We start from the raw sequence: 7,841 nt of genomic DNA, 5'->3' as shown, positions 1-7,841 counted from the left end.
ACATATCTAATGGGAAGCTAATTACCTTTACAAATAAAGACAAAAAAAAAAAAAAAAACACACACACACACACACACACAAAATTACTATTCCCTAGCCCCTCAACTCCTAAAAAATCCCTCCATAGATAATGAAAAAAACAAACCTGCTGAGTCCACTATGGAAAGCAGCAGCTGTAAACTCAACTAACCCTTCACCACCTATGTAAGCATCCTTCCATTATCCCGCCTTCAGAACATTAGATCTCTATGTCCATTTGGCTAAATGCATGCTTCTGATGTAGCCTTCCTGTCTAATCTGAGGCTGGGTTGTACAAAATAGTTTTTTTTAGATATGTAATATCTAAAGGAAGGTGCCCACATAATGATATGCATTACAAACCGTAAACCTAAATTTCTGAGACCTTCTACTACATAGAACAGCTCAAACATGAAACCATCAAGAACTTCAGTCAAAGGGAAGTTGCTTCTTTGACTGCTATCATCGTATGAAAGAATGGTAGCCGAGGTACTGTTACATATGACAGAAAGGTAACTATACAAAAATATTTTAAAAGCCGATTCTTTCAATGTCATTTGCTTAGAAACAAATGAAAAACCAAGTATAGCAGTGCCTCTGATCAAAATTAGTTAACACGTTTTCTCTTCCCACATCTATATACCTCATTCCTAACCTCTTGTCATCGCCTTCTCCAGTTTGGGGAGAAAAAATAAATAAATGGATACAAACTGTTATTTATGAAAAGAGGCATATTCTAATAGTCATAAGGCAATGTGTTTAAGAGCTGTACCTGAACAAACATTCTCCAAGCTGAAGATGGTCACCAACTCTTTGTAATTTGTAGAGTGGATCCACTTGCTTGAGTGACTGGTTGTCACACAAATAGCTTCATCATGCCTCAAGGAGGCATGTTACTATGTATGGTATGTTCTAAGTATTTGAAAATAATAACATTAAGTGGAAAAGGACAGCCTTGCAAACATCACTTTCTTATATAAATGACAATAGTGTTATGTGGCTCCCTTTTAACACCCCAACAATTGAACAAGAGTGGGGGAGTTGTTTTGGTAACCATTATCTTTCAGGAGAGCCTTTAGTTCATTGGTATTGAATGTGTGTATCCGATTCATGGAGTGAATGTGAGTATCATCCAACTGATAACAAAGTAGAATAAGAAGACGGAACACACTGCCAGGGCTTTCCGGTTTGGAGGCTGGCTGTCAGCAAGGAATGCTGTCGATGCTACCACGGACCAAGTGAACATCACCAACACCACAAAAAGCCGAATCATGAAGTTTATTGGTCCCTGCCCTGCCAAAAGTAGCAGGCGGCAGATCAGCATTGCGATGTTCAAAGGAAGTACACAGTATCCTAATACACAGAGACTCTGGAAAAAAAGAAATGTTTCCACCAAAAAGTTTGGAATTTAGTGTGATGGTAACTGCTCCAAACCAGATGATAACAAATACTTTTGCAAACTCTGGGCCTCCTCCCTCATTCTCCACATCTAGAGAACTTTTCTGTAACATCAATGCAAGTGTCACACAAAGTATCAATGGGCCCCACAAATCCCAATCTCTTAGCAGGGCATTACTTTTTCTTGGATATAAAACGTGCATAAATTTCCTTCCTACAGCTTTTAGGTCTCGCATGATAGTCTGACGAATGGATTTATTTAGTGTGGAGCTGTCACATTCTTGGGCACGAGCTCTTGTGGGGATAGTAATCTCTCCTTCTATGGGAATGTCCTGTGAAACTGACACATCGGACAACCCTGCAAATAGGGGCTTAGATGACGCTGCCTCCTGTTCTGCTGGAGAGTCATCTTGATAAACCTCTGTCTGTTCCCCTCCCATGCATCTTTGCCTGTTGTTTTCTACAGTTTGATGCTTTATGGTTTTCTGTAATAATCTCCATTGACCAACAAAGGAAGTTTTTTAGTGAGCACTGAGAGATAGATTACTCTTTGTGGACAAGCTTATAGAATGCAGTTAAAAATTATACTGATTTAGGTAAATGGAAGTGGAAGGTTTTCTCTGTGCCCATGACCTCACTATATAGGGTAGTTTTTTTAATGTTTACACTACAGCCATGATTTCTCTTAATGAGTGTAAGTCCAATTGGACAGTTGACGATTACCTTCAGGATCTAATTGCTGCTATTGGATCCTTGATGATTTCTTAGCCATCCTAGTTATTGTTGAAAGTTCAACCATAGATCAGGAATTACATGATATTAATGGCTGCTGAGAAAGAAAGAAGCAGTTTTCTTTAGTAACTATTTCCTTGATAGGTTATCCAATTCCAAGTAGCCAGTTTTAGACAAACGCATGAACAACATTAAATGGACTCAGAAGAGAGAGTGTGTGTTAGTGTTATAGGTATGTGAAACAATAATAACTAAAAAGTTCAAATTTGAGAGAGAGTGGGGCTGTACAGGAGAAGTTATATAGGGATCAAGAAGTAGAAATGATATAAATACACTATCCATTTAGAGCTAGAAAATATTTTTCTAGCTCAGCAAACATGAAATGACTGCCTACTGCCATGACATTTGCAACACTATTGCACGAGCAGGCTCGTCTTGCTAAGCCAGTCCTTGTTGTCACCTTCAAGGTTCACTGAGGATTTTTCTCCATCAGTAGTAGGGAGAGCACCTTCCACTATTATAAACACTAGCCAATAGGAATGAAGTTTCCAGGAAAACACCAGCTTGATTTCTATATGTCCTATGATTCAAGTGTATGTTTTCTTCAACAATAGGGTCTTACCATCAAGTTTTGGAGGGTAGTCAAGAGTATTGGCTAGGGGTCTATGTAACACCTAGTGACCAACGATTTAAAGAGGTAACACATTCTTTATACAGGGTATTATTTTTTTACTGGAATGGCAAATAGTTGGGATATTGTTCCTCATAGTAGAGTAAGTCTAAATTGGGTACATTTTATGGCACTTCTGTAATAGTATGTTGCAATATGACTTTTTCAAAAGACCATTAGTGTTAGTTACTTTGCCCCCTATTTTTTCCTCTATGTATCTATTCTACATTCCAATATTTTTGTTTTTATTTTATTTTTTAGTGAATGTTTTATGCGTTTAGATTTCCAATGTTATCCCCTTTCCCAGTTGTTCCTCCGGAACCCTGCATCCCATCTCCTCTCGCCCTGCTTCTATGCGGTTGTTCTACTTCTAACCCATTCATTACCACCTCACTTCCTGGGCATTCTCCTACACTGGGGAATCTAGCATTCACAGGACCAAGGGCCTCTCCTCTGAATGATGTCTGACAAGGTTATCCTCTGTTACATATGCAGCTGGAGCCATGGGTTGCTCCAAGTGTACTCTTTGAATGGAGTTTAGTCTCTGAGAGTTTTGGGGAGTCTGGCTGGTTGGTATTGCTGGTTTTCTCATGGGCTTGCAAACCCCTTCAGCTCTTTTCCCTAACTCCTGCACTGTGGTCCCCATGCTCAGTCTGATGGTTGGCTGTAAGCATACGCCCCTGTATTTGTCAGATTCTGGCAGAGCGTCTCAAGAGACAGTTATAGCAGGCTCCCATCAGCCACCACTTCTTGGCATCCACAATAGTGTCTGTACATGGGATTGATCCCCATGTGGGGCAGTCTCTATATGAATTTTCCTGCAGTCTCTACTCCATTCTTTGTTCTTGTACTTTCTCCCATGAGTAATTTGTTCCCCCTTCTAAGAAGAACTGAAATATCCACATTTTGGTCTCCCTTCTTTTTGAGCTTCATATGGTATGTGAATTGTATCTTGGGCATGTGTTCTTGTTATATGCTGGGGCATCTTTTGGGAATTGTCCAGGAGTGGTATAACTGAGTCCTCAGGTAGCACTGGTGTGAGGTAGAATCTCAGGGTTGTTTTGATTTGCATTTCCAAATGAATAAGGATATTGAATATCGCTTTAGGTGCTTCTTAGTCATTTGATATTCCTCAGTTGAGAATTTAGCTCCATCCCCAATTTTAAATAGGTTTATTGGTTCTCTGGTGCTTAACTTTTTGCATTATTTATATATATTGGATAATAGCTCTCTATTTTTTATTATTTATTTATTTATTTATTAATTTTTTGATCAACTTTATTTTAAAAAACAAAGAAAAATGAACAAATTTTAAGCATTTTTGCATAAAAGTATACAAATACATTTTTGTCAGTGCTAGACTTTTTTTCCCACAAATGTTTGATAGTGTGCATTAAGGTCTTACTAGTTACAATTAGCATAAAGTACATGTAAAACAGGATGTAACCCAAAATTAGTCAAAGTTTTCTTGGTGTGTAAAGATTGAGCATAATGTTTTTTTCTTTTCTTTTCTTTTTTTTTTTCTTGAACTTCACACAGTCTGTGAGTTCTTTCTGGGGTGTTCAGAGCTTTCTCAAGTTAGTATCCTATTATCAGTGACTGCATATTATGTCTGTTCTTTTGTGACTGGGTTATCTCACTCAAGATGATATTCTCTGGATGCAACCATTTTCTTAAGAATTTTGTTAAGTAATTGTTTATGATAGCTGAGTAGTACTCCATTGTGTAAACGTACCACAATTTTTGTATCCATTCATCTACTGAAGGACATCTGGGTTCCTTCCAGCTTATGGCTATTATAAATAGAGCCGCTATGAACATTTTGGTGCATATATCTTTGTTGTGTATTAAAGTGTCTCTGGGGTATATGCCCAGAAGTGGAATAGCTGGGTCTTCAGGTAGTACTATGTCCAATTTTCTGAGGAATCACCAGACTGATTTCCAGAGTGGTTGTATCAGTTTACAACCCCACCAACAGTGGAGAAGTGTTCCTCTTTCTCCGCAGCCTCGCCAGCATCTGCTGTCATCTGAGTTTTGGATCTTGGCCAGTCTGACTGGTGTGAGGTGGAATCTCAGGGTTGCTTTGATTTGCATTTCCCTGATGGCCAAGAATGTTGAGTACTTCCTTAGATGTTTCCCGGCCATTCTATATTCCTCAATTGAGAACGTTTTGTTTAGCTCTGCATCCCATTTTTAAATAGGGTTGTTTGATTCTCTGGTGTTTAGCTTTTTGTGTTCTTTGTATACCTTGGATATTAGGCCTCTATCTGATGTGGGGTTGGTAAATATCTTTTTCCACTCTGTTGGCTGCCGTTTTGTTTTCTTGACAATATCCTTAGCCTTACAGAAACTTTGCAATCTCATTAAGTCCCATTTGTTAATCTTTGACCTTAGAGCATGAGCCACTGGTGTTCTGTTCAGGAAATTTTCTCCTGTGCCTATTTGTTCTCAGGTTTTCCCTACTTTCTCATCTAATAGTTTCAGTGTATCTGGTTTAATGTGGAGATCTTTGATCCACTTACACTTGAGCTTTGTACAAGGAGATAAGAACGGGTCTATTTTCATTCTTCTGCTTGCTGAGTGCCAGTTGGACCAGCACCATTTGTTGAATAGGCTGTCCTTTTTCCATTGAATGTTTACAGCTCCTTTGTCAAAAATCAGGTGACCATATATGTGAGGACTAATTTCTGGATCTTCTATTCTATTCCATTGATCCACATGCCTATTTCTGTACCAGTACCATGCAGTTTTTAGCACAATTGGCTTGCAATATAGCTTGAGGTTAGGGATAGTGATTCCTGCAGATGTTTTCTTGCTGTTGAGGGTGGATTTCGCTATTCTAGGTCTTTTGTTATTCCAGATGAAATTGCACATTGCTCTTTCCAACTCAATGAAGAATTGGGTTGGAATTTTGATGGGGATTGCATTGAGTCTGTAGATTGCTTTTGGTAAGATGGCCATTTTTAAAATGTTGATTCTTCCAGTCCATGAGTATGGGAGATCTTTTTGTTTTCTGAGATCTTCCTTGATTTCCTTCTTTAGAGATTTGAATTTCTTGTCATAGAGGTAGAATCAGAAGTTTTACTATTCCAATCCTACCAATTCATGAGTGTTGGAGATCTTTTCATGTTCTGATATGTTTCTCAGGTTCTTTCTTCAAAGACTTTAAGTTCTTGTCTTATAGGTCTTTTCTTGCTTTATTTGATTTATCCCAATATATTTTATATTATTTGTGGCTATTGTGAATTGTGGCTATTGTGAAGGGTATTGTTTCCATAGTTTCTTTTTCAGCACATTTATTGTTTGTATGTAGGAAGGTTCTTGATATTTTTTAGTTAATCTTGTATCCAGGTACATTGCTGAAGGTGTTTCTTCAGCTGTAAAAGTTCCATGGTAGAATTTTTGGGGTTGTTTATTATACTATCATATCATCTGCAAATAATGATATTTTTACTTCTTCCTTTCTAATATTTGTCTCCTTTAGTTATTTTTCTCTAGCAAGAACTTTAGGTACTATATTGAATAGGTATAGAGAAAGATAGATATATAGACAGACAGATAGATAGGTTGAGAGAAAGAGAGAGAGAGAGAGAGAGAGAGAGAGAGAGAGAGAGAGAGAGAGAAAGAGAGAGATAGATAGATAGATAGATAGATAGATAGAGAGAGAGAGAGAGAGAGAGAGAGAGAGAGAGATATGAGACAACTTTATCTTGTCCCCAGTTTTAGTAGAACTACTTTGTGTGTCTTTCCACTGAATTTGATGGTGACTGTGTGCTATAAATTGCTTTTATTATGTGTGTATATGTCCATTTTATTCCTGATCTCTCCAGAATTTTGTCATGAAGGGGTGTTAACTTCATTCAAAGGCTTTTTCAGCATCTAATGATATGATCATGTTTTAAAAAAAATTTGTTTATATGTTGAATAATATTGACAGATTTTTATATGTAGAATAATTCTTGCATCTCTGGGATGAAACCTATTTGCATATGGTGGATGTTTTCTTTAAACTGTTCTTGGATTTGGTTTATGAGTATTTCATTGAGTATTTTACATCAATGTTCATGGGGGAAATATATTATTTTTTTGTTGAGTTTTTATGTGGTTTGGTTATCAGGGTGACTATGTCCTCATAAAATGGATTTAGTCATTCATATTCCTTGTGTTTTTGTTTTGTGGAATAATTTTAGAAATACTGATATTATTTCTTCTTTGAAAGATTTTTATGATTCTGTGCTATAGCCATTTGGCCCTGGGATAGTTTCATTTGGTAGACTTTTTATTTTTTATTTTCTTTTAAAACAACTTTATTTTACAAACCAAAGATAAATGTACAGATTTTAAACATTTTTTGCTTAAAATTATACATTTTTGTCAGTACTGTTTTTTCAGATTTTAAAATAATTTTTACATAAAACTATATGAATATATTTTTTAGTCAGTACTTGATTTTTTCAAAGGCTTGACAGTATGCATTGAAAACCTAATAGTTACAATGAGCGTAAAGTACATGCAAAAACAAAACGCAACATGGAGATAGCCAAAGTCTTCTTGTTTTGTAAATATTTTTTTTTGTTTTGTTTTCTTTATTTCTTGGACTTCATACAGTCTGTGAGTTGTTTCTGGGGGAGTGCAAGCCTCTGGGGTTAGCATCCCAATATCAGTGAATGCATATTATGTCTGTTCTTTTGTGACTGGATTATCTCACTCAGGATGATATTCTCTAGATGCATCCATTTTCTTTCTTTCTTTTTTAAAATTCACTGTGAGTGTTTTATTTTTTTTTAAATTTTTTAAATGACTTTATTTTACAAAACAAAGATAAATGTACAGATTTTAAACATTTTTTGCTTAAAATTATACATTTTTATTAGTAGTTTTTTCAGATATTAAAATAATTTTTACATAAAACACTGTGAATATATTTTTTAGTCAGTACTTGATTTTTTCAAGGGCTTGACAGTATGCATTGAAAACCTAATAGTTACAATGAGCGTAAAGTACATGCAAAACAAAACACAAC

At 36.3% G+C, this 7,841-nt stretch overlaps 1 pseudogene across 1 annotated transcript; it reads right to left on the bottom strand.

Annotated features, from left to right (window-relative positions):
- Positions 1-1,126: 1,126 nt before the first annotated feature.
- LOC308423755 (protein YIPF6-like) lies at positions 1,127-1,856 on the bottom strand (annotated as a pseudogene). Its single transcript has one exon. The product of its transcript is annotated as a protein YIPF6-like (transcript).
- Positions 1,857-7,841: the final 5,985 nt, after the last annotated feature.

This window comes from Micromys minutus (assembly GCF_963924665.1).
Source record: "Micromys minutus genome assembly, chromosome: 8".
NCBI lineage: Eukaryota > Metazoa > Chordata > Mammalia > Rodentia > Muridae > Micromys > Micromys minutus.
Note: the sequence above shows the minus strand (reverse complement) of the source record. Positions and strands in the feature narration are given on the sequence as shown.